This window comes from Ovis canadensis, chromosome 2, assembly GCF_042477335.2.
Source record: "Ovis canadensis isolate MfBH-ARS-UI-01 breed Bighorn chromosome 2, ARS-UI_OviCan_v2, whole genome shotgun sequence".
NCBI lineage: Eukaryota > Metazoa > Chordata > Mammalia > Artiodactyla > Bovidae > Ovis > Ovis canadensis.
This window is the reverse complement of record NC_091246.1, coordinates 181,985,495-182,010,839: the sequence shown is the minus strand read 5'-3', so window position 1 is coordinate 182,010,839 and position 25,345 is coordinate 181,985,495. Positions and strand designations below refer to the sequence as shown.

Here is a 25,345-nt window from a genome sequence, read left to right as displayed (position 1 = left end):
ATTCCATGAATATCAGAAACACACTGTATGTATCTGTAAAAGGACTGTTTTCCCCCTTTTACTGAACAGGAGTGTTATTTAGGGAAAATATTAGTGATATCACAAGCACATAGTAGATATATTTCTAAAATGGCTTTTTACTGCTCTTCTGGTTTGCTTTCTCAAGGTGAAGCAGCTGCAAGTAATCTGTTATATTTAAATGAACAGGCTTGTCATTCAATTGGTTTTATCACGTATTGCAAACTCCTTGGTTTTTTTTGTCACCGAGCTATGTATTTTTAAAGTTGTGTGTATGCGTATACTTGAGACTATGTGTATGAATTAATGTAGTCTAGTCCGGAAAGCATTAGGACTGAAAAGCTTTGGTTTAATGCCTCCTGAGACTTAGAACAAGAGAGTGGTTTTGTGGAGATGCTCCATCTTTGCCAAATGGAGCCTTACTCCTGCTGAACTAATAATGGATGGATTTGGATCCTAACAAGTGAGATAATGTAACTTTTTAGAGATATGCCTCTGGGTGTTGGAGTGATAGGGGATTCTCATCTAGCTATTTTTAGGTGTTTATCTTAAAAGGCTGTTGGGTTCCAAAATGTGAGGCATAGTTCGTAGAAGCTCTTTGTCAGCCTATTTGCAGTGGCTCAAGTCCGTAAAGAGGAGAAACTTAAAGATGTCTTTGTCTTTGTGATTGCAGGAGTGATTACTGTTCTAAAGTGGACTTTGGAGGCAGAACCATCAGCCCATGTAAGTACTATAATCAGATATTTAAGCACAGACTGAGATATTTGTCCTTAGGGAGAGCACTGAGTACTGAGTCAGAGCGTTTGGAGCCATCAAGACCCGAAGGGCCAGGGGGTCACTATTCTAGTGCGGCTCAGTCCCACGGGCATGTACGTTTCTGGCTATCTGGTTAAGGCCTGGTGAAATGTATTATTTGGGTTAATTGGGCCAGGATATTTTATCTGCTTCGAATTAGTAAAGTGACTGGAGCAGAAGGTCATCTATTACTGTATTCAGTCATTATCAAATGTAACTGTATTGAACTGAATCTTGCCCAGATACTCTTAGATAGAAGTGCGGGCCCCTTCAGACACAGAGGATCGTGGTGTGAACATAACAGAGCCAATGAACTGGAGAGTGTGACTCATGATGACTGCATGATCTCTGAACTGTGTCCGTGTTCAAGAATGTTGTAAAAGAGTATATTTTCCTTAGCCCCAGTTATGAACATATTTTATGGAGGAAGCAATTTGCTAAGTACGTTCCTGTTCTAGTACGAATAGTCCTGAGTGCTTAAAACCATGATCTAAGCTACCTTTGAGAGTCACCTTGGTAAATCAGACTTTCAACTTGGGAACAGAATTTTTGGATTTTACAGGCTGATAGATTTGGGTGTTGAGGTTATGGGGCCAGCAGAATGAAACATTAAGCATTCATAATTGGTGTTTCTTTCATGTGTGTGGGTCTTTGAACAAATTTTGTCCTTAACAACATCACAGAAGAAAAAACCACCCCAGCAACTGACAAGCAGATGAATGTCTGTGAATAAAAGCCTTAGTTAGAACTCAAATCATGTGATCGTGTGACTTTTAGCAGAGGCTTCTCCCTGTCACCTTGAGAGTTTGTCCCGCTGGGAGAAACCAGAGAAAATAAGAGCTGTCTCCTTCAGAACCTCAAAGAGATTTTGCCTCTCTAAAGATACAGGATTTTGTCTGAGGTGGAACAAGCATATTTAATCCCATCTTACACACCCTTCCCACCCCCACATCACACACATGACTTAAAGGGAATGAGCTTCATCTCAGAGACTGGTTTAGTTAAACCATCTGCCTTCAAGGGTCTGTCTGAAACTAGTGTAGTGTGGACAGATAGGGAAGTTCGTTCACTGCCCTCCAAGAGTTGCCAAGCGTGGCACCTGGGGGCATAGCAGGCTGACATGGTGAAGACTCAGGACTGGGTCTGTGGTCCCCAGTACCCAGGTGCTGTGGCCTGTGCTCTGGGAAGGATGCTCATGTTTCTGGCTCTCCTGTGATATTTTTTGCCCCCCTGTACTGTGTTGGGTTTACAGTCTCCATGGAGCAGGCAGACATGTTGGCATCTCGTGGCACTCCTGGACTGTGCCTGTCTGCCACCAGGAGTGGCATCACCTTCCCCCTTCAGCACACCAACACCTAGCTGCCTTTGGAAGGGCCTCTTGGCTCCTTTTGAAATAACTGCTGAAAGAGCAGCTGTCTGTCGGCCTCCTCCAGAGCCGTGGAATTGGGCCGTTGTCAACCTGTTGGAGGAGTTCCCAATGCAGCAGACTGGCTGTCATTGACATTTATAACTTGAAAGCCATATCACAGATGAGTTTGCGTTTCTTATCATCCTTTAAATAGCGTTCAGGATAGAAAGCACACTCTCCACATTTTGACAACACCCAGGGCTTGGGCAATGGTTGGATCTTCCTGAAGGTAGAAGAAGCAGTTACCTTTGTCCCCTGGCCAGTTTGTAAAACCATCGTCTCTCTTCTGACTCAGCTGCGAAAAAGATGTCCCAGCTTTCTGCTTGGGTTTATGTATAATCATATGATCTAAACTAACAGTTTAGATCAGGGAGGTGGTTGGCTTCTGCAAACAAATGACTCTCGAGCTCTGCTGCAGAGTCTGTGGTAAAAAATGCGTGTAGGGAAAAAAAAAGGGGGGTGTTTCTCAGATAGGTTGGTAGATCCCACACCTGTTTTTTTATGCCTTAATTTCTCAAAGAAACATCTTCTCCATTTTGTTTCTGGAGATAGGACTGGAAGAGAAAGATGTCGTGTTTTGTTTTAAATTATTTATTTTTGACTGTACTGGGTTATTGTTGCTGTGTGCAAGCCTTCTCTAGTTGTGGTGTGGGCTTCTCATTGCAGTGGCTTCTCTTGTTGTGGAGCACGGGCTCAACAGTTGTGACGAATGGACTCAGTTGCTCTGCAGCCTGTGGAATCTGCCCTGGCTGGGATGGAACCTGTGTCCCCTGCATTGACAGGAGGACTCCTAACCACTGAAAGATGCAGTGTTGATGATAAAAACATAAAAACTAAAACCATAGCCACCCCAGTAGATCACATGAACACACTGCAAAAGAAAGCAGAGAAGATGCGGGAGGGCAGTGGAAGGCGTTGTATTCATTGTGGGTCTGTGTAAACTGTAAATTTCTTGAGCAGAAGGACTGGCCTTACTCCCTTCACATCATCGGTGGGGAGTGAAGATCCTGGCATGTGGCTTCAGGATGAGCTGAAACAACGAATGTCAGAGAGAAACAGGTCTTAGGTAGAGAAGTTTGGTTTCGTTTTATTTGTATCCTGCTAGTGCAGGCACTGAAGTACAATCATCCAGAAATCCAGATGATGGGGTTTCAAGTTCATGATGTTTTCTTGTTGGTGTCAAAGATGAGTAATCCTGGAAGAGGTGTGACAGAAAGGCGGGTGCTTAGATGGCATGCCTGGGGTGCAATTAAAATGAAACAGCCTTCGCTCTTTGTGCTCCGATTTCCTTCTGTGGTTCCTGGGACATGAGTCTCGTCTTAGGAAATGTCAGTGCTTGACTTTGGCCATGTGCTAGGCAGCTGAGTCCAGTGTGTGGCCTGCCTGGAGTGGGGCAGGGACAGGCTTTTGAGCCAGCTTGATGGTGGCCACGGGCTTTGGGAAGAAAACCAGCTGAGGGTGGTTGTCACCTCCCTGGCCCTCTGCCTGTGGCATGCATGGGAACTCCATCCCAGTCCTGCTTCTCAAAGCCCATGAGGTGCCTATGTTCTATCTAGAGAGCTGCTGCCTATTGATAATAACCACACTGGGTTAGCCCTGCTGGCCTCGGGGATAGGTGGGGGTGCAGGGCGGAGGTCAGGGCAGGGGCTGCCTCTTGTCTTGTCCCTGGGTCAGACAGGGAACAGCAGAGCAGCTGTCTTCGCAAGGCATGCCCAGTTTGGATAGGATCTAATCAGAGCTCCCCGTTCGTGGCAAGAAGTTTCAAAACAGCATCATGCATCTGTTCTCTGGTTTATTTGAAAAACATTTTTTTTTAAATTTCAAATATACAGAAAAGTGCAGCAACTTAGCAGAACACTCGCTCATTTACATCCCCCTTGACTCCCTGCCTTTCCGATCCATGGTTGACGCATGTCTTAATAACTGAGAGGTGCTGAAAATTAAAATTACCATCCTTTTGTCTCTGGAAATTCTGAAAAAATGTGGTCTCCCTGGAACTGAGACAGACTCTGAGCCCCGCATAGTGTCCATGCTCTGGGAAGGGGTGGCGCTGCCTGACCCTGCCATTTGCTGGGCTTTCTTTTCTTCCTTCTGCTAGGTCATGGCCATCGTTGTCATCTGGCTGGTTTTCTCTTCATTCGTTTTCAAGGAGATGTATGTGTTTAAATCCTTCTCTCCAGGTCCTCCTTCCCACTAGCTTGGGCTCCCTTGTAAGGGGTTGTTCAGTGGGTCCTGTTGGGCAGAGCTAATGTGGTCTCCACATCCCCTTCCCTTCCCATAATACTTCATCATACCTGATGCCACACACACAGACACACTCTCTCTGATATGGACACTCTCTGTTATATGTGCACACTCTAACACACGCATACTCACACACGACTCACTCTCTAAATAATCTCTCCTTTCTCTCCAAGCCAGTGTGGGATCTCTCCATGTACCCCCATCTCCCTGGAGTAGAGAGGCAAAGTCCCCTTCACTTGTCATCCCAGGTTGAGATAATGGATAGACAGCATCTGTCAGGGATGCTGAGGTTCTCTCCTGGGTTAATTAATGTGGGTAAGTGCCACTGACAGGTTTCCAGTCCTTTCTTCTTATACTGTGACTGCTTTCTGGGACTAGTTGTTTAACTGCTAAGTCGTGTCTGACTCTTCGTGACCCCATGGGCTGTAGCCTGCCAGACTCTTCTGTCCATGGGATTCTCCAGGCAAGACTACTGGAGAGGGTTGCCATATCTTTCTTCAGGGAATCTTCCCGATCCAGGGATCAAACCCAGGTCTCCTGCGTTGCAGATGGATTCTTTACCACTGAGCCAGCAGGGAAGCCTTTCTGGGACCAGGGTCCTGTGTTATTGTAGCTGTGTGGATGGAGGACTGATCAGTCTCTTGACTTCCTTCTGGCCTGTGCTCAGGATGGCTCATAGGAATCGGTGTCCACAGTGCACGCATTGGAGGGGCTCCGGGAAACTTCACCTATCTAAGAGGAGGCACCTCCTGGAAAGGAAGGGTGAAGGGTGGGTGGAGGAGACCCTGGGTGAGCCCGAGGCAGGAAGGATTGGGGAAGAGGGTGCAGTGATCTTGGTAGAAGAGTCTGGGGAGTCTGGGTGCCGACAGAAAGAGAACCAGCTTTTAAAATTCTAAACCATCACGGACTGTTTCCATAAAAATAAATTACTAGAAAAGTGAGATAAAAAAAGAAGTCTAAAATACAAGCCTTCAATTTTATTATGAGATTCAAAGACATAAAATTACCCTGTCCACTGGCTGTAAAAGTTAACACTTACCCTCCGTTTTGGTACTTCAAAGACCAGCAACTCTTTGTGGACTGGCCCTGCTCTGGGGATGTGCCCCTACCCCGCTTGGAGTAGCATTGACCTGGGAGACAGAGGTCTTAGCTCTGTTTTTGCTGAAAGGCCCACCTTGACCTCTCTGAATCCTTGTTTTTTTTGTACTACACAGCAAAAGCGTTGTTGGTCTGCAGGGCACAGTTCTCCCTAACAGGACCTGGGGAACCAGGAACAGTGCTTATTCCTGTGACCCTCACTCAGATGGTTCTCCCTTTGGAGATCTGTCTGGAAGGGACAAGCTGGGGATTATTTCATATACCCCCGTGGCCACTTTGAGCAGATGTCTGCCCAGCTCATTTGAAAAGTACACATCCATGCGTTCAAGACCTTCTGTAACAGAAGGACCTCTTGTGTGTGTGTGCGCACATGTGTGTGTTTCGATATGGATGGTCATTCTGTACCCAGTGCAAGTTTTATTTTTTTCCTCCTCTTTCATAGTTTTAGGCTGGTGGAGATGGGGAAATGATCCCTTTTAAATAAAAGTCATTTAGAGGGTTTGGAGAAAGGGAACCTTCTTATACTGCTGTGGAAATGTAAATTAATACAGCCGCTATGGAGAACATATGGAGATTCCTTTAAAAACTAAGAATAAAACTATCATATGACCCAACAATCCCATTACTGGGCATATACCCTGAGGAAACTGTAATTGAAAAAGACACAGGAACCCCAGTGTTCATTGCAGCACTATTTACAATAGCTAGGATACGGAAGCAGCCTAGATGACCATCAACAGATGAATGGATCAGGAAGTTGTAGTTCATATACACAATGGACTATTTCCCAGCTATAAAAAGGAATGCATCTGAGTCCGTTCTAATGAGATGGATGAGCCTAGAGCCCGTTATGCAGAGTGAAATAAGTCAGAAAGAGAAAGACAAATATCATATATTAATATGTAATTATGGAATCTAGAAAGATAGTACTGATGATCATACTTGCAGGGCAGCAAAGGAGATGCAGCCATAAAGAAGAGACTTGTAGACACGGTCAGGGAAGGAGAGGGTGGGATGATTTGAGAGAATAGCACTGAAACATATACATAGCCGTGCATAAAATAGATGGCCAGTGGGAGTTTGCTGTATGTCACAGGGAGCCCAAAGCCTGTGCTCTGTGACAACCCAGAGTGGTTGGATGGGGAGGGAGGCGGGAGGGGGGTTAAGAGGGAGAGGACATTTGGCCAATTTGTGTTGATGTATGGCAGAAACCATCACAATATTGTAAAGTAATTATCCTCTAATTAAAAATAAAAAAATTTTAAAAGAATTCATTTAGCATAATACATTCTGGAGAAAGGGGAATCTTCCTACCCAGTTGATGGGGACATAAATTGGTGCAGCTACTGAGGAAAATAGTATGCAGGTCCCTCAAGAAAAACTAGAGTTATCATCTGATCCAGCAATCCCACTCTTGGGCATATACCTGGAGAGAACTTGGATTGGAAAAGATATATACACCCCGTGTTTTTTGAAGCATTATTTAATTGTCAAGACATAGAAACAACCTAAGTGTCCATTCACAGATGAATGGATAAGATGTGGTACAAATATATGACGGAATATTACTCAGCCATGAAAATAATGAAATAATGCCATTGGCAGCAACATGGATGGGCCTAGAGATTATCAGACTAAGTGAAGTAAGTCAGGAAGTCAAATATTACATCATTTCTATATGGAATCTAAAATATAGTACAAACTAACTTGTTTATGAAACAGAGACAGACTCATAGACAAAGAAACACATTTATGGTTACCAAAGGGGAAGAGAGGGAGGGATAAATTGGGAGTATGGCGTTAACAGATGCACACTGAAAGTGAAAGTGAAGCCGCTCAGTTGTGTCCGACTCTTTGCGACCCTGCGGACTGTAGCCCACCAGGCTCCTCCATCCATGGGATTCTCCAGGCAAGAGTACTGGAGTGGGTTGCCATCTCCTTCTCCAGGGAATCTTCCCAACCCAGGGATTGAATCCGGGCCTCCCGCATTGGAAGCAGATACTTTAACCTCTGAGCCACCAGGGAAGCCCTTTACCATATATAAAATAACAGGGATTCGCTGTATAGCACAGGAAACAATATTTAACATCTTACAGTAACCTAAAATGGAAAAGAATAAGAATATAGATATATATGTATGGCTAAATCACTTTGCTATATACTTGAAACACAATATTGTAAATCAACTACACTTCAACTGAAAAAAAATGCTGTTTAGTGACCAAGGCTGGATAGGGCTTGACTTTGTGAACCCTTGCCCTCCAGGGTCACCCTGCAGTGCTCATTCTAGCCCCTGGAAGAGGGCACAGATACAGGTCCCCTGGACCCCGCCCCTGCCCCTTGCTGGGACATCTCCTCCAGTTGTGTGTCCAGGGAGAAGAGGAATGTGCGTTCTGTGCATAGCAAGCATTGCCCACAATCCCCCTGCACCACCACCTCCTGCTTCTCTGATTCACTCTTGCGTCCTTTATCTACATGAGCTGGTTTACTTCTTTTTTCATGCTTGTATGTGATTATGGTCAGGCGTTACATTTTTATATGCCCTGGATAAGAAACAGTGGGAGGAGAAGATTGGAAATTGCCTCAGGATTAATGGACATTGATTATACCAGCCGCTGTCAGCAGCCAGCAGTGGCCAGTGCCGACCAGGACAGTAAATTGGCCATGTGCCCTTGGCTGCATTTGGATCTTTTTTTTTTTTTTTTAAATCAAGGTTTGTAGGAGTTGAGAGTACTGCTTAATCTTTTTAAAGTAAATAACACTTAAACAGTCAGAAGCCTTTGGTGCAGAGCAGCCAGGAGCCTATGTTGAAAGCTGGGGAAGGTAATATACTTGATAAAAAGCTGAAGAATAGTTCTCATAGTTTAGTTCTAATAGTTTTGTAAGTGCATTTTTTTACCCTGCAAGCAGTGAATTAAAAAAGAGAAACCAAAGGACCTTTATCTGTCCTTAATCCAGAGAGTCCAGATGTGAGAGGTGAGGTTGCAGGAGGGACGGGGCATCTGTGTGTGGTGGGGCTGGTTTTGGCAGGATATTTGCCTGGTTTAGCGTACTTCTGGAGTCATGCGTGGTGGCATATCAGGATAACTGGACTAAACATTGTGAACAGAGAACTTTCTACAGAAAGCTGGGTTTGTAGGTGATGGAAGAGGTGAGAGTGACATGCCAAAGAGTCTGCGCAGCCACCGGAAGATACCCACCCTGGGGCTGCACGGGGCATGGGAGTTGGCCATGATACCAGAAAGGACTGGATCCCTGGCAGAGATGCCGGTGGGTGGATGGAAAAGGGGTGACAGACCCCGGCCTTTTTCCAGCTCCTGTCTTCCCAGGAGCTGCTGGTACCCGCCTAAGTGGAAGCTAGTTGGCGGAGAGTTTGATAAATGGAGTTTGCTACAATATGTTGCAAAAAGGACAAGGTGTCCAGAGAATGTATGTCAGAGCGGACAGGTAGAGGGTTGGCCTGGAGAGTGTAACATTTTGGTGGAGAGAAAGGAAGATAATAGATTGAATGGATGACAGTTTTAGGGAAGAAATTTTCTAAAATTTTATTTCTTTCTTCCGTGCCATATTTCTGTGGTTCTCTGTCACCATCTGTAGTCTTTTTTTCACAGTTTTATTAAGCTTTTTCAGTTCAGTTCAGTCAGTCAGGCATGTCTGAATCTTTGCAGCCCCATGAATCACAGCACGCCAGGCCTCCCTGTCCATCACCAATTCCTGGAGTTTACCCAAACTCATGTCCATTGAGTCGGTGATGCCATCCAGCCATCTCATCCTCTGTCATCCCCTTCTCCTCCTGCCCTCAATCTTTCCCAGCTTCAGGGTCTTTTCCAGTGAGTCAGCTCTTCACATCAGGTGGCCAAAGTATTAGTTTCAGCTTCAATATCAGTCCTTCCAGTGAACACCCAGGACTGATCTCCTTTAGGATGGACTGGTTGGATCTCCTTGTAGTCCAAGAGACTCTCAAGAGTCTTCTCCAACACCACAGTTCAAAAGCGTCAATTCTTCGGCACTCAGCTTTCTTTATAGTCCAACTTTCACATCCATACATGACTACTGGAAAAACCATAGCCTTGACTAGATGGACCTTTGTTGATAAGGTAATGTCTCTTCTTTTGAATATGCTATCTAGGTTGGTCATAATTTTCCTTCTAAGGAGTAAGCATCTTTTAATTTCATGGCTGCGATCACCATCTGCAGTGATTTTGGAGCCCCCCAAAATAAAGTCTGACACTGTTTCCACTGTTCTGCCATCTATTTGCCATGAAGTGATGGGACTGGATCCCATGATCTTCGTTTTCTGAATGTTGAGCTTTAAGCTAACTTTTTCACTCTCCTTTTTCACTTTCATCAAGAAGCTGCTTAGTTCCTCTTCACTTTCTGCCATAAGGGTGGTGTCATCTGCATATCTGTGGTTCTTGATATTTCTCCCGGCAATCTTGATTCCAGCTTGTGCTTCTTCCAGTCCAGCGTTTCTCATGATGTACTATGCATAGAAGTTAAATAAGCAGGGTGACAATATACAGCCTTGACATACTCCTTTTCCTATTTGGAACCAGTCTGTTGGTCCATGTCCAGTTCTAACTGTTGCTTCCTGACCTTCATACAGATTTCTCAAGAGGCAGGTGAGGTGCTCCAGTATTCCCATCTCTTTCAGAATTTTCCACAGTTTATTGTGATGCACACAGTCAAAGGCTTTGGCATAGTCAATAAAGGAGAAATAGATGTTTTCCTGGAACTCTGTTGCTTTTTCCATGATCCAGCGGATGTTGGCAATTTGATCTCTGGTTCCTCTGCCTTTTCTAAAACCAGCTTGAACATCAGGAAGTTCACGGTTCACGTATTGCTGAAGCCTGGCTTGGGAGAATTTTGAGCATTACTTTACTAGCATGTGAGATGAGTGCAATTGTGCGGTAGTTTGAGCATTCTTTGGCATTGCCTTTCTTTGGGATTGGAATGAAAACTGACCTTTTCCAGTCCTGTGGCCGCTGCTGAGTTTTCCAAATTTGCTGGCATATTGAGTGCAGCACTTTCACAGCATCATCTTTCAAGATTTGAAAGAACTCAACTTTCTACACCATGTAATATGTTATGGACGTGTTTGACTCCCTAATAATTACAGAGAACATTTGTGGCGTGCTTATTATACACAGCTTCCCTTGTGGCTCAGCTGGTAAAGAATCTGCCTGCAATGCGGGAGACCTGAGTTCAATCCCCTGTGTTGGGAAGATCCCTTGGAGAAGGGAGAGGCTACCCACTCTAGTATTCTGGCCTGGAGAATTCCATGGACTGTGTAGTCCATGGGGTCGCAGAAAGTAGGACACAGCTGAGCAACTTACACTTTACACGGGGAAGGCAGTGTTTCAGCACTTTATCTGTATTCATTCATTGAATCATCAGACCCATTCAGAGCAACTCAGTACCGTTGATCCTCATTATTTGCACATTCTATATGTACATGTTTGCTTCCTTGTTAAGATTTATGTGTATAACACCCACATCAGTAGTTGCAGTGCTTGTGGAACCCTTTACAGACAGAGTGGAGGACAGCTTGACCTACTGATGTGCTCATTCCCAGCTCAGGAGATCTTCTGCCTTTTTGTTTCAGGTCTTACGCTTTAAGTAGGTGTCCTCTTCATGGTGGCTCAGAGGTAAAGCATCTGCCTGCAATGGGGGAGACCGGATTCAATCCCTGGGTTGGGAAGATCCCCTGGAGAAGGAAATGGCAACCCACTCCAGTACTCTTGCCTGGGAAATTCCATGGATTAAGGAGCCTGGTGGGCTACAGTCCATGGGGTCACAAAGAGTCGGACACAACTGAATGACTTCACTTTCACTTTCCTCTTTATGGTATAATTAGTGCAACTCTTGGCATTTTTGAGTTTTGTGTTTTTTTTGACTGGTGATTTTGTTGTTTAAAATAGCCCCCAAGCCTAGGGCTCGGACTGTATCTAGAGTTCTTGAGGGCAAGAAGTTTGTGCTGTGCCTTAGGGAGAAAATAGGTATATTCGATAAGCTATATTAGATAAGCAATTTCAGCATGATGAACCAACACTATATAGTAAATAAGGTGTACTAAAACAGAAACACATAAAACACAGTGATCTATTTTTAAAATAATTTATTTCTGATTTTTTAGAAAAACTAGTAGGTGAAATTAAATATTTGTTTTATTTATTTATTTACTGGGCACACAGAATCTCAGCTCCTCAACCAGGGATTGAACCCACACCCCCTGCAGTGTAAGCAGAGTCTTAACCACTGGACCACCAGGGAAGTCCAAGTGGATGGTTATGCATTGATCAGATGACCAAAATGTTCTAATTAGAGGATCATGGAAACCTAAGCCCATATTCCCTTTCCCTAGGAGCACTGGTTTAATATCTGCCAAGGCAGTGTTCACGATTTTTGTAGATTTTATAGAGCATCATGACTTTAAATGATGGCCATCATGGTGCCACTGTTTTCCCCAGTTTGTAGATGGAGACCAAGGCGGCATAAGGCCAGAAGGTTGCTGAGCATCACCCAGTGGGATGAGAACCCAGGCAGTCAGGCTCCCTGCCCTTCGCCACGTGTTCTACGCTTTCATATTTGTTTCCTACTCTTTTCCATCTCCTGAATCTGCTGTTGATGCTGTTGGAACCAACCTTGCAGCTCTTTTCAGTGATAAAACTCCTGTGGGTAAGGCCAACAGTTACCTCTGGTTGAGATTCTTGACGTGTATAATTCTACAATAAAGGTAATAATATTTGACATGTGTATGAAAACCTCCACATAGTTCAAATTGAAACCATTTACCTCACATTGGGACTCAAACCCACGTGGCTGGGAGTCGAACCCAGATAAAACCCACGGTACCTGGTTTCAGGGCCTAATGAAGTTCATGTTCTTGATGTCTCATTGCAGAAGAGATAAAGTGATAGTTAAGAAATGAATTTATTCAGATTCAAAGAGAAGCACATTCCACAGACTGTTTGGGCCATCATAGAGGGCGAGTTGTGGTGTGGTTAGTTTTTATAGGCTGGGTAATTTCATATGCTAATCAGTGGGAGGATTGTTTCATCTATTTTGGAGAAGGGGTGGAGATTTCTAGGAATTGGGCCACCACCACCTCCTTGGTCTTTTGACAGTGCCTTGGAACTGGCGCCTCTGGGTGTGTCATTTAGCTTGCTGATTGAGGATCCCTCAAAGTGGACTTGTCCACCATCTTGGACCCATTTGATTCTAATTGGTTTATGTTGTGTCCCTGGACTATGTCATACTTTCAAAAGTTGTGCCCTGCCCCCTTCCGTCCTGTTCAAAATGATTTAGTTCTCAGGGAAGCTCTCAGAAGCATACATCACCCCTGATTTCATAAATAAAAGCTGGCTTCTTGGGAGGTTGTGATTTGGGCAGGGCCCCAGGTTGAGAAAGTGCTAGATAGAACAGAGACTCAAAACCAGGTTTCCAAGCTAGGCTTTTTTGTAACACCCAGGCTGCGTGTCTGCCAGGTTCTCTGGGTACCCAATACTGGCCTTGATACCACCTTTCCGATTGGCTCCTTCCAGGCTGCTTTGACCTGGAGAAGCCACAGCAAGTTAGAACAGGGCGTGAAAGAAGTGATTCCAAGGTAGAATCCAGAAACACTTTATTTAAAATAATCATTTATGTCCTTGTTTACAGAGTATCTTTCCCTGGTTTGAATGGCCTTTTTGGGAAGATGCTAGTTTTGTTTCTGTTCACTAGGGAAATATTTTAAAATAAAGGAAAATAATTCGTGAGGGCTGCTGGTGTTTTTCTCAGTGGCGTACTCTTTGTGTATTTAAATGTGTGTGTTTGAATAAGAAATAGATGTACTTGTTAAGAATTAAAAGGATGCTATTAAAAAAAAGTCTCCTTCCCTGGAGTGAGCACTTAGCTTGATCTGTGTGTTGTTCCAAGGTGTTCTAACCTCCACCCCAGGGACTCTCAGCTGTCCAGTGATGGGGGATGACCTTTCTCACCTCTTAGGGTGGAGGGTATGGGAATGTATTGCTGGTCTGTGACTGCAGTAGGTAGGGCCTAGGCATGCAGATAAACACCCTCTGACACACAGGACACGCCCACAACAGAGACTTACCCAGCCCGGATTGTCAGGAGTGCTGATGTTGAAAAGTCCTGTTTTACCCTCACTACAAATGTTGGGGACACAAAATCTTCTGTGTTTGAACTTTTACACTTTTGTGTGTTCAGAAGGCTTCTGTTTGCAGGCTTCTTTTGCTTGTGTGCAGCTGCCTCCCATGGGTGGGGCCATGGGCATGGTCCACTCCAAATGGGGCTGTCAGAGGGCCTAAAACCAATACAGCTGACTTCAGCCTTCTGCTTCTTTTCGTTATCAGCTCGTGTGGGCAATTCTAAACATAGCTAATGATAAAATACTTTCTGGGAAAAACCCTTTTGCTTGTCTAAGTCCTGAATAATTGATGTATATATATGTGTGTGTGCTCAGCTGTGACAGACTCTGTGCCACCCCATGAACTATATAGCCTGCCAGGTTCCTCCATCCATGGAATTCTCCAAGCAAGAATATTGGAGAGGGTTGCCATTTCCTTCTCCAGGGAATAATTTATATATGATTATGTAAATTGTATATATATAATATACATGTAAAAGATTGGGGGCGGGGGCGACAGAGAATGAGATAGTTGGATGGCATTGCCAACTCAATGGACGTGAGTTTGAGTAAACTCTGGGAGATCGTAAAGGACAGGAAAGCCTGGCGTGCTGCAGTACATGGAGTTGCAAAGAGTCGGGCACAACTTAGAGACTGAAAAACAACATATAAATAATATAATCCTTTCTTTACATCTCCATCTCTATTCCTGCTCTGCAAATAGGTTCATAAGTACCATTTTTCTAAATTCCATATACATGTGTAAATATATGGTATTTGTTTTTCTCTTTCTGACTTACTTTCAGTCTGTATGACTGACTCTAGGGCCATCTATTAATACAGTATTTCAACTGACTCAATTTTGTTCCTTTTTATGGCCAAGTAATCCAGGTGGCCCAGTGGTAGAGAATCTGCCTGCCTCTGCAAGAGATGCAAGAGACAGCAGATTTGATCCCTAGGCCAGGAGGATCCCCTGGAGTAGGAAATGGCAACCTGCCCCAGTGTTCTTGCTTGGAAAATCTCATGAACAAAGGAGCCTGGTGGGCTATAGTCCATGGGGTCGTGAAAAGTCGGACATGACTGAGCGACTAATACACACACACACAGCTGGTTGATGATGTTGAACAGCAGAAACTAACTTCGCAAAGCAATTATATTCCAATATTTAAAAAGTGCCAGAATAACTATATGCAGACGTGCTGTGCTAATTCTCTTCAGTCATGTCTGATGTTTTTATCACCCCATAGACTGTAGCCCGCCAGGCTCCTCTGTCCATGGGATTCTCCAGGCAAGAATACTGGAGTGGGTTGCCAATGCCCTCCTCCAGGGAATCTTCCAGAGCCAGGGACTGAACCCTCATCTCTTATGTCTCCTGCATTAGAAGGCGTGTTCTTTACCACGAGCACTACCTGGGAAGCCCGTATATACATAAACACTCAGATGGTAAAGAATCTGCTTGCAATGTGGGAGACCTGGGTTTGATCCCTGGGTCGGGAAGACCCCGTGGAGAAGGGAATGGCTACCCACTGCAGTATTCTTGCCTGGAGGAGAGGGCAGGCTACAGTCCATGGTGTCGCAAAGAGTTGGACACTACTGAGTGAGTAACACTTTGATTTTTCAAGTATATATTTAGTTACACAATCAGATTAGCACGTGTTTTTAAAAGCTTTCCCTTTAATAAGTGTTGTATGTGGAAATTAATTTGGGCAGCTCTGTTATCCAGTTGGCCCTGACTCTCGTGGACTAAGTGATACTCCTTGACTTGAGAGTGAGATCCCAGTGCTTTGGCTGTGTTGGAGCTTCTTCAGGAGTACTTCGTGCCTTTTGTCCTTATGGTACAACCTGTTCTTAAATTTAAATAGGACATCGAGATAAACAGTGATAGTGTAGTTTAATGATGAAGAAACAGAAATTGAGCTTCTTCACTTCCGTCACTCTTTGTGACCATTTGGAGGTTTTAATGTGTGACTAAGATTTAAAAGAGAGAGTGAGAACTCCTAGGTGTCATGTTGCTGGGTAAGAGTGTATTTTAGATCATGGAAGAAAAATTGTGCTGTGTTTTAGAAGTTACTTTAAAATTGGCCTTCATTTCATTTATTTAAACTTTTCATTTTGTATTGTGGTATAGCTGATTAACAGCGTTGTGATAGTTTCAGGTGTGTAGCAGAACGACTCAGCCATACATGTACGTGTATCCATTTCTCCCCCAAACTCCCCTCCCATCCAGGCTGCTGCATGGCTTAAATACTCATTTTAAAACTAAAGGATTCAAGAGTAGAATGATGATGATTGTGCAGTTGTTGCTGGACATAGTTGAGCTGTATGAAGGAGGGGAATGGTTAAATAATGGTCCATGCTGGGTGTCCCCTGTGCTGGTACACAACTGTTAGGATGGTTAAGATCTATTTTTATTTTTTATTGAAGTAACATTGGTTTATAACATTATATAAGTTTCAAGTATACAACATCATATTATTATTTCCATATACCCTATAGCATACTCACCACCAAAAACTTAGTTTCCATCTTTCATCTAACAGTTGATCCCTTTTATCCATCCCCGTCCCTCCTTCCTGACCCTTTCCCCTCTGGCAACCACTACTCTTCTCTGTGTCTATGTGTTTCTTTCTGTTGGTTGTTCATTTGTTTATTTTTTGTTCTTTAGATTCCGCATGAGAGAAATTGTACAGTATTTGTCTTCCTCTGTGTTATTCACTTACCTTAATACCCTCAAGGTCTATCCAAGTTGTTGCAAGATTTCATCTTTTTTATGGCTGAGTATTGCTCCATTGTGCATATATACCACTTCTCCTTTATCCAGTCATCCATTGATGGGCACTTGAGTTGTTTCTAGACCTTGACAATTGTAAATAATGCTGCGATGCACATATGGTTGGGATCTTTAAGAAAAATGAACGAAAGAGAATGAAAACATGTCTGGTAAAGCAGGTTTTGGTCTTTGTTGCTGCGTGAGGGCTTTCTCTAGCTGCGAGAAGTGGGGACTACTTTTAATTGTGGTGCTCGGGCTTCTCATTGCCCTGGCTTCCCTTGTGGTGGAGCGCAGGCTCTAGTCTCGGGGGCTTCAGTAGTTGGGGCATATGAGTTTAGTTGCCCTGAGGCATGTGGCATCTTCCTGGACCAGGGATTGAACCCATGTCTCCTTCATTGGCAGACAGATTCTTAATCACTGGACCATCAGGAAAGTCCAAGAAAACTGCTTTTTAACCCATCTCTCAATTTTATTTCTGACTGGGAACTTTTGAAGTGTTCTAAATGTGGCAGTTAAGCATCTTGGCAAATTGTAGTGGGAGATGAACAAAACTCCCGAGTTTGTTCCATGTGTGGCTTCCCTAAGAGAAACATTGGCCTTCGAGGTAGTAACATTTAATATGCTTCCTTCCTTCCATAATGAAAAATGTAACCAGCCTAATTATGATGTTACTTGTTGGGCTTTAGAATTTTATTTGGAAGGCAGATAATTGTGTAGTTATCAAATTGGAGTTTGTGGTTGTATCAAAGCTATCAAGTTCATTTGAAGCTAGAATAGCTGGTAGGCTTAAACTTTGGTGAATAATCAGGATACACTATATAGCAACTTTTAATTAGATTTTGATTGGAAACTATAATGTCGCAGTGTGATCTCATTGTTTCAGTGTATTATATTCAGGGTACCATTTTCTGAGTAGTAAGTGTATCTTGTCTATCGGGATGGAATGTTTAATAGTTGAATTTTGGGCTGTGGGGATCTGAAATTGTCCTTCATGTTGTAGAATTGCAGTCCTCAGTCTGAAGGCCCTTAGGAATGTTGAACTATTAAATTAATGTAAAATATTATTTGGAAAAAACAGCCTTCTCTGCAGCCATCCTCTGTGGGGAGAATATGTACGCTCACTCCTTTCTGGATCTGTCAGAGGCTGGCTTTTGCATGACGAGCTTGGCGGCAAAGCTGGGAGGCTGGTGTGGCTCCTACTGAGGTGTGAAGTGGCAGCAGGCCACACGGGACGTGAAGAGCATTTCCGCGCGGCTTCTGTTGGTCCCAGCAGAGATGAAAACGAACAGTTCTAGCAGAATTACTAAGTCAGTACTGTTTGTCTCTGGGAAACTGCTTTTTGCTCACTTAATTTTGGGGGCTTGTGAAAGAAAAAAAAAAAAAAACCATCCTTTCCTTCCCTCCTCCCCTCCCACCCACTCAGTGGTTTCTAGCCATCTTCTCTAATTAAAACAGGGAAGAATCTTCTATTTTTGGGAATAGAAGATTCTTATTTTTTTGGAAATGTATTTGTATCCAGTTACTTAATCTAAATCTGCTTGTCTTTTGCATTTTCAAGCCTCTGAGGCAGTACTTGCTGATAAAAACCATCTCATGATATATCTGAGATGGACGTTGGATCACACCACTCTTGGGATTCAGGCTCTTCAGATTTACTCAACTACAGGAGAGCCCTGTATGGTACTGGAGAAGACTTGAGATTCCCTTGCACTGCAAGGAGATCAAACCAGTCAATCCTAAAGGAAATCAACTCTGAATATTCATTGGAAGGACTGATGCTGAAGCTGAAGCTCTAAAACTTTGGCCACCTGATGCGAAGAGCAGACTCATGGGAGAAGACACTGATGCAGGAAAGATTGAAGGCAGGAGGAGAAGGGTACAACAGAGGATGAGACGATTGGATGGCATCACTGACTCAATGGACTTGAGTTTGAGTAAACTCCGAGACATAGCTGAGGACGGGGAAGCCTGGCATGCTGCAGTCCATGGGGCTGCAAAGAGCTGGGCGCTACTTAGCGACTGAACATCAACAACAGGGAAGTCCTGCTGTGGCATCAAGGTCCCGGTTACCTTGTCTTGCTTCCCAAGACTGCTCTTGGCCCCCTGCCTCCCATTCCAGGAGTGCAGTGGAACAGGCCCTGGGGCGTCCTTGGTCACCTCCCTGCTAGGGATGCCTCCCTCCACCATCTTTTCATCTTTCAGGGGTTCCTTTTTTCAGAGAAGCCTTTCTTGATCCTCCTGGATAGGATGTGATGGATTTCTTCTGTGTTCTTGTTATTATCCTGTGTACGTCCTCTTGGTTTTGTATACCAGCATATGCTTGGCATCCAGAACAGTGCTCAGCAAACATTTGTGGAATCACTAGGTAGATTCTACTTTTATGCTATAGTTGAATGATCCATTGTTGTCTATCTTTCCACTCAAGTCTGAGGGCTGGGATCATACCTACTCATCAGCACATACTGAGTAACTGACAAAAGTACTCAAAAATGTTTGAATTGGGAATTCCCTGGCAGTCCAGTGGTTAAGGCTCGGTGCTTTCACTGCCATGAGCCTGGGTTTGATCCCTGGTTGGGGAACTAAGATCCCATAAGCTGTGAGTGTCGTGGCCTGGGGGTTTGGAGGTTGGGGGTGGCGGGGATGTTTGAATGGCAGGCCAGGCTGGCCTGATGGGGAGAGCATTTTAGAAGCAAGGGAGAGTTTTCCCTGTACCACATTCACTTGTGTTAAGTCTTGAGTATGCACAGAATCTCATCCAGTGGGTTTGGGATCAGGTGCAAGGGAATCCCAGAATGCTGTGGGGCAAGAACTACACCCTAAAACCCCCCTCCCCTTGCTTTATTTTTCAAAAGGGAATACTTTTCTGCCTACAGAAAAGTGTTGGTGAAAGTGTTCATCTCTCAGAAAAAGCCTGACAGTGATGGCGATCACCCTGCTGATTGCTAATGCAGGAAAACATCAGGAAAAAAGGAAAACTTAAAAAACAGTGGCTTATATAAAGGCAATATTAATTATCACCCCTTAAGGGAAATAACTGTCATTTTTACATGATGACTGTGCAGCTCAACAAAGGCTCTGTGTGTTGCATGTCTTGTTTCTGTAGTAATTTTGGCATGAGTGCTTACCTGGAATCAGATACTTAGTGCCTAGAATCATAGTGGTATTTTTTCAGTTCCCAGAAAAAAATTAAATGATGGCATAGAGCTTTCCCGAAGTTGTCTTTTTTTCCTTTCCTTCCCCTCCTCTAACCTGCTTAGACCTTTGGCAATCACCTATCTATCAGTGAGACCCATGGGTGGTAGAAAGAAGAACCGTAGTAAAACATGCTGTAGGAAAGCAGGCAGATGTGACTTTAACATTAATCTTCCTGTTTCTGAGATGCTGAGGCCTCTGTCCACAGCCTGTACCTTGTCCTGCTAGTTGGGTTTTTCCTGGTTCAGAAGGAGGGTGTTCATGTCCCAGAGGCCAAGATGCTAGGGGTCCTGCTCTTTCCCACATTTGGGGGTCCCTGGCTCACAAGCAGAGGCGAGTTGCCTGAGGCCCATGGCTCACAGGGTGTGTCTCCTTGCTGCCTGAAGAGCCTGAATCCCAGGAGTGATATGATGCACAGAGCAGACTCATTGGAAAAGACACTGATGTGGGAAAGATTGAAGGCAGGAGGTTGGTAGGCCCTGTCAGTCACCACAAACTTGTCCTTCATGTCACTGCCCTTGCCAGAGAAGAGGAGAAAAGTTGTCTTTGACCTCTGCGAACGTGTTGAAGGCAGCCTTAGGGGTGAGATTTCGGGCAGTCTTCTCCCCCACACCCCACTCAAGCCTTCCCACCAGGTCAGAAGGTCTTTCAGTCACCTACTTTTCATCCTGAGGTATAGTTATTGACACCATATTTTCCCCAACAGCGATTAAAAAAATTTTTTTTACATGGACACTGGAAGCCATCTTTTAATGACTGCTGCCATACTTTATCACAGTAATTCCTAGTCAAATATGGTATTTGTGTATTTAAACTATCTCAGACCATACCTGCTAAAGTCTTATTTTGTGCAGTAATATAGTCACTTATTATATTGGCAATTTGAAGTAGTCTCAAAGGAGATTCTGGACTCCCCTGCCAGCTCAGCAGTAAAAAATCTGCCTGCCAATGCAGGAGACACATGTTCCATCCCTGGGTCTGGAAAAGTCCCCTGGAGAAGGGAATGACTACCCACTCCAGTATTGTTGCCTGGAGAATTCCACACACAGAGGAGCCTAGCGGGCTACAGTCCTTGGGATCGAAAACAGCTGGGCATGACTGAGTCAGTGAGTGCGCGTACACACACACACACACAAAGGAGATTTCAGTTTGGTTGCTGACAGCCATGCTGTTTTTTTTTTTTTTTTAACTTTTAATTTTATATTGGAATATAGTTTATTAACAATGTTTTAGTTTCAGGTGTACAGCAAAGTGATTCAGTTGTACATATAAATGTATATCTTTCAAATTCTTTCCCAGTTTAGGTTATTACAGAATACTGAGCCGAGTTCCTGTGCTGCACAGTAGGTCCTTGTCGGTCATCCATTTAAAAATAGTACTGTGTACACGTCCATCCCAAACTCCCTAACTATTTCTTCCCCCCACCCTTCATTGGTGGTAACCAAAAAGTTCATTCTCTGTGAGTCTGTTTCCAATAGTGATTTTTGAGAGGACAAAGCACTCAGGCTCATAGTGGCTGTCTGAAGGATGTCCAGTCTTGCCTTTCTCCCATACTAGACTTCATGAAGCCCCCTGCCCCAGGGACTGACTTGAGATTCATTGTGCTCTCAGAGTTGAGCTCACAGCCCTCACTTGGAAGGAGTTCAGTGAGTGGTGACTGAGTCTGTGCAAGAAAAGGGAGCCCTGGAGATGGTTTCTACCTCCCCAGGAGTCTTCTCTAGCCACTGCCTGTTGGAAAGGATGAAGATCCTTATTTCACTATTTGGGTGAATGTATTGACCAAGAAGCACTTTGGGGCCATTTGGTAAATGTTGGGTTGTCAGATGATTTTGTAGGACGTCCTTATGCTCTTAGGATCAGAATCACAGAGGGAGGGAATTGGAGCAGTTGGCCTAATCTGGTGGAAAGTGTTGTCTTCTGTGCTGGCTGACGATAAGAGCTGACCCAAGAGTATGTGATCTGGGGGCAGGGGCATGGAGAGCCCAGATCCACCTGGTTGTGGATTAGGAGGTTGGTGGCATCCTCAAAGCCATTCATCCCTCCATCTGGCAGCTGTTCACTGAGCCCCTACTGTGTGCCCAGCATCGGTCTAGGCCTCAGCAGATACAGTAGTGCACAAAGAGGAAGTGTAGAAAGAGGTAAATCATATGTCAGGTAGAGATGAAGGTGGAGAAGAATCCAGTTGGGTGAGGGATAAGAAGTATGTATTGGGTGCTATATAGGGTTCAGTGGTCTAGGAGGCTGCTCCCGGGAGGGATGTTCCTGCCCAGATGTGAATGACAGTGGAATCCACATATCCGGGGTAAAAGAAGCTCCAGGAAGAGATGGCAGGTGTAGGTGCCTGAGGCAGGAGCAACCTGACTCAGCATGAAGGCTGTGTGGGCAGAGGGGAACAAGATGCTGAGTTTGGAGGGCGAACACTTCTGGAACATGGAGAACCTCGCTGGTGTGGTGCGGAGTTAGTTTTATACTGATTGTTTTGATCAGGGACGTGACCTGATCTGATTTCTGTTTTGTAAAGGTCATTTAGCTTGGATGGAGAACTGGCTGTAAGGAAGCCTTAGAGGTCAGGTAGGAAAGTCAAATGTCCAGTGTAAGGAGGCAGAGATTCAGGGGAGGGGAAGGAGACAGTGATGAGGGATTGGATACCTTAGTTCAGAAGCATCTGATCCCTCTGTGTTTTCATCTCCTACCCTTTTGAATGAGAAATATTGATTTCACTCCAGGAACACGCATCCTGTTCTTGCAGACATCTACACTCACTCTATTATTAACATCGTTGGTCTTTTCCCCTGTTTATGCATATGTACACATACAGTGCATGCCTGCCCACAACCTCTCCCTTTTTTGATTTTATCCCCTGCTGGCATGTAAGTGCCCTGAGGGCAAGCAGACTTTTCTGATTGCCCAGTCCTGAGTGTCTTGAATGCTGAAAAGAGGACATGAATTATAAGGACAGTCAGCTGATGTCCTTCTTACATCATTTCTGTTTGAAAAATGACCACTGTGACCGCTGAGGTTTTTAATTGTCGTACTAAGCATACTGAAAACATTAACCTTATACCAATTTAATAAAAGTAAAGAAGCATTTATGTAATACTTCTAAGTAATTAGGGGAAAAAAGAAGGGAGAAAGGGATTCATGTCACCTGTGGAGAGGTTCTGCCTGTGGTGAGCGAGATGGTAATGAAAAGGAACAACTTTGAATCTATTCATTTATTGCAGGGGAATTTGTCACAAAATTTAATACAAAATTAACAGCTGGATGGCTCCAGATGTAATCCAGCTGTTAATTTTGTATTTTTGTTGGAAAAGACTTTCAGGGAAACAGTTAATCTTCCCCAGTACTCTAGTGTTCTCAAAATTAGTTTTCCTGAGCTCCAGTCAAAGCTGAATAAATCTATCATCAGAAAGCATGCTGTCTTCCCCAAGGGACTAGGCACATGGCCATAAGGATGGAGAATGGGAGCAACTGGGAGTGGGGCAATGACCTGTGAATCCTTGGAGGGGTGGGACTTCCCAGGTGGCTCAGTGGTAAAGAACCCATCTGCCAATGCAGGAGACATAGGAGATGCAGGTTCAATCCCTGGGCTGGGAAGATCCCCTGGAGGAGAGCATGACGACCCACTCCACTATTTTCATCTGGAGAATCCCATGGACAGAGGAGCCTGGTGGACTGTAGTCTGTGGGGTCACAAAGAGCTGGACACAACTGAGCGACTAAACAGGAGCACGAGTGCTGAATGGGGGAAATTTTCTTTTTTGTGTGTGTGTTTTTTTTTAAATTAAAATAGTTTATTTACAATGTTTTAATTTCTGGTATATAGCAAAGTGATCCAGTTACATATACATATATTTGTGTGTGTGTGTGTATTTTTTTTCATGTTTTTTTCCATTATGGTTTATTATAGGTTGTGGAACACAGTTCCCTGTGCTTTACAGTAGGACCTTATTGTTTATTTTTTATATATATATATACACACACACATATATAATAGTATGTATATGTTAATCCCAAACTCCTAATTTTCTCTTCCCAACCCTGTTTCCCCTTGGTAACCGTAAGTTTGTTTTCTATCCTTGTGAGTCTGTTTCTGCTTTGTTTTTGTTTTTTTTTTTAAAGTTCCTTCATATCATATTTTAGGTCCCACATATAAGGGAATATCACAAGATAGTTATCTTTCTCTTCCTGGTTTATTTTACTTGGTATGATAATCTCTAGGTCCATCCATGTTGCTGCAAATGGCAGTATTTGAATGGGGGAAAATTTTCTAGTCATTAGCAGTTTGCCTAAATGGTAGCAGATGAAGCTCTGTTGTGTGGACTCCAGTGCTGAACCAGTGTATAGCACTTGAGTCAGTTGGGAGTGTGTGTTGGGAGGACTATTTTAATACCACATAGTTACAGTTCTGATACTGACCACCTGGAACTGGTGCACCCTTCAACTGGGGTCCCTAAACCACTAACGCTTCTGACTGGCTGCCAAGTCTGGGGGTTCCCGTGACTCCTCAGGTTCAGTAATCTACTGGGATGATTCAGAACTCAAGGAAGTTCTATACTTATGATTAGAGTTTAATTTTAAAGGATGTAGATCAGGCTTCCCTGGTGGCTCAGATAGTAGAGAATCTACTACCTGTAATGCAGGAGACCCAGGTTCAATCCCTGGGTAGGGAAGGTCCCCTGGAGAAGGGAATGGCTATCCATAAAGGACATAGATCAGGACTATCCAAATAAAGAGACACAGGCACAGCCTGAGAGGGTTCCAAATGCTGAGCTTTCACACCCTCTCTTTGTGGAATTAGGGTTTGTCACCTTCCAGCTCATAGCTGTATTCACCAGCCGGCAAGCCTCACTGAGTCTGGTGTCCAGAGAGTATATTGGGGTTTCATTATGGTGGCATGATTGATTGAGTCCATCCACATGGCCAATGATTCAATCTCCAGCCTTTTTCCTCTTCTCAGGATTGGGCTGCCTCAAAGCTCCACCTCTCTAATCACATGGTTTTTCTTACTGATGATCAGCCCCCAATCTGAGTCTTCTTATCTTAGATAACCTCAGGTGTGATCCAAGGAGCTCATGAATAACAAAGACACTTCTGTTACTCAGGAAATTCCAAGGATTTATCGTCTCCCTTTCAAGAACCAAGGATTGATGCTGCTGCTGCTGCTGCTAAGTCGCTTCAGTCGTGTCCGACTCTGTGCGACCCCATAGACGGCAGCCCACCAGGCTCCCCCATCCCTGGGATTCTCCAGGCAAGAACACTGGAGTGGGTTGCCATTTCCTTCTCCAATGCATGAGAGTGAAAAGTGACAGTGAAGTCGCTCGGTCGTGTCCGACTCTTCGAGACCCCATGGACTGTAGCCCACCAGGCTCCTCCCTCCGTGGGATTTTCCAGGCAAGAGTGCTGGAGTAGGGTGCCATTGCCTTCTCCAGAACCAAGGACTAAGATCAGTCAAATTCTTTATTGTATAAAGTGAAGTCGCTCAGTCGTGTCCGACTCTTTGTGACCCCGTGGACTGTAGCCTACCAGGCTCCTCTGTCCATGGGATTTTCCAGGCAAGAGTACTGGAGTGGTTTGTCATTTTCTTCTCCAGGGTGCCAGAGTCTAACTCCAGCAGCCAGGGATTTAACCTGAAGAGATGAATGGTGTCGGCGATGAGACAGCCTCTCAATTTTCTATGGACTGCCTGTTTA

At 44.3% G+C, this 25,345-nt stretch overlaps 1 protein-coding gene across 3 annotated transcripts in view; it reads left to right on the top strand.

Moving 5' to 3' along the window:
- MGAT5 (alpha-1,6-mannosylglycoprotein 6-beta-N-acetylglucosaminyltransferase) overlaps nt 1-25,345 on the top strand; it is a 405,616-nt gene that overhangs the window by 60,981 nt on the left and 319,290 nt on the right. For all 3 annotated transcript variants that reach the window (XR_011254571.1, XR_011254572.1, XM_069577718.1), the window contains exon 2: nt 692-741. The gene's annotated coding sequence lies outside the window, so the exon portion shown is untranslated. The remainder of the gene's footprint in view (nt 1-691; nt 742-25,345) is intronic.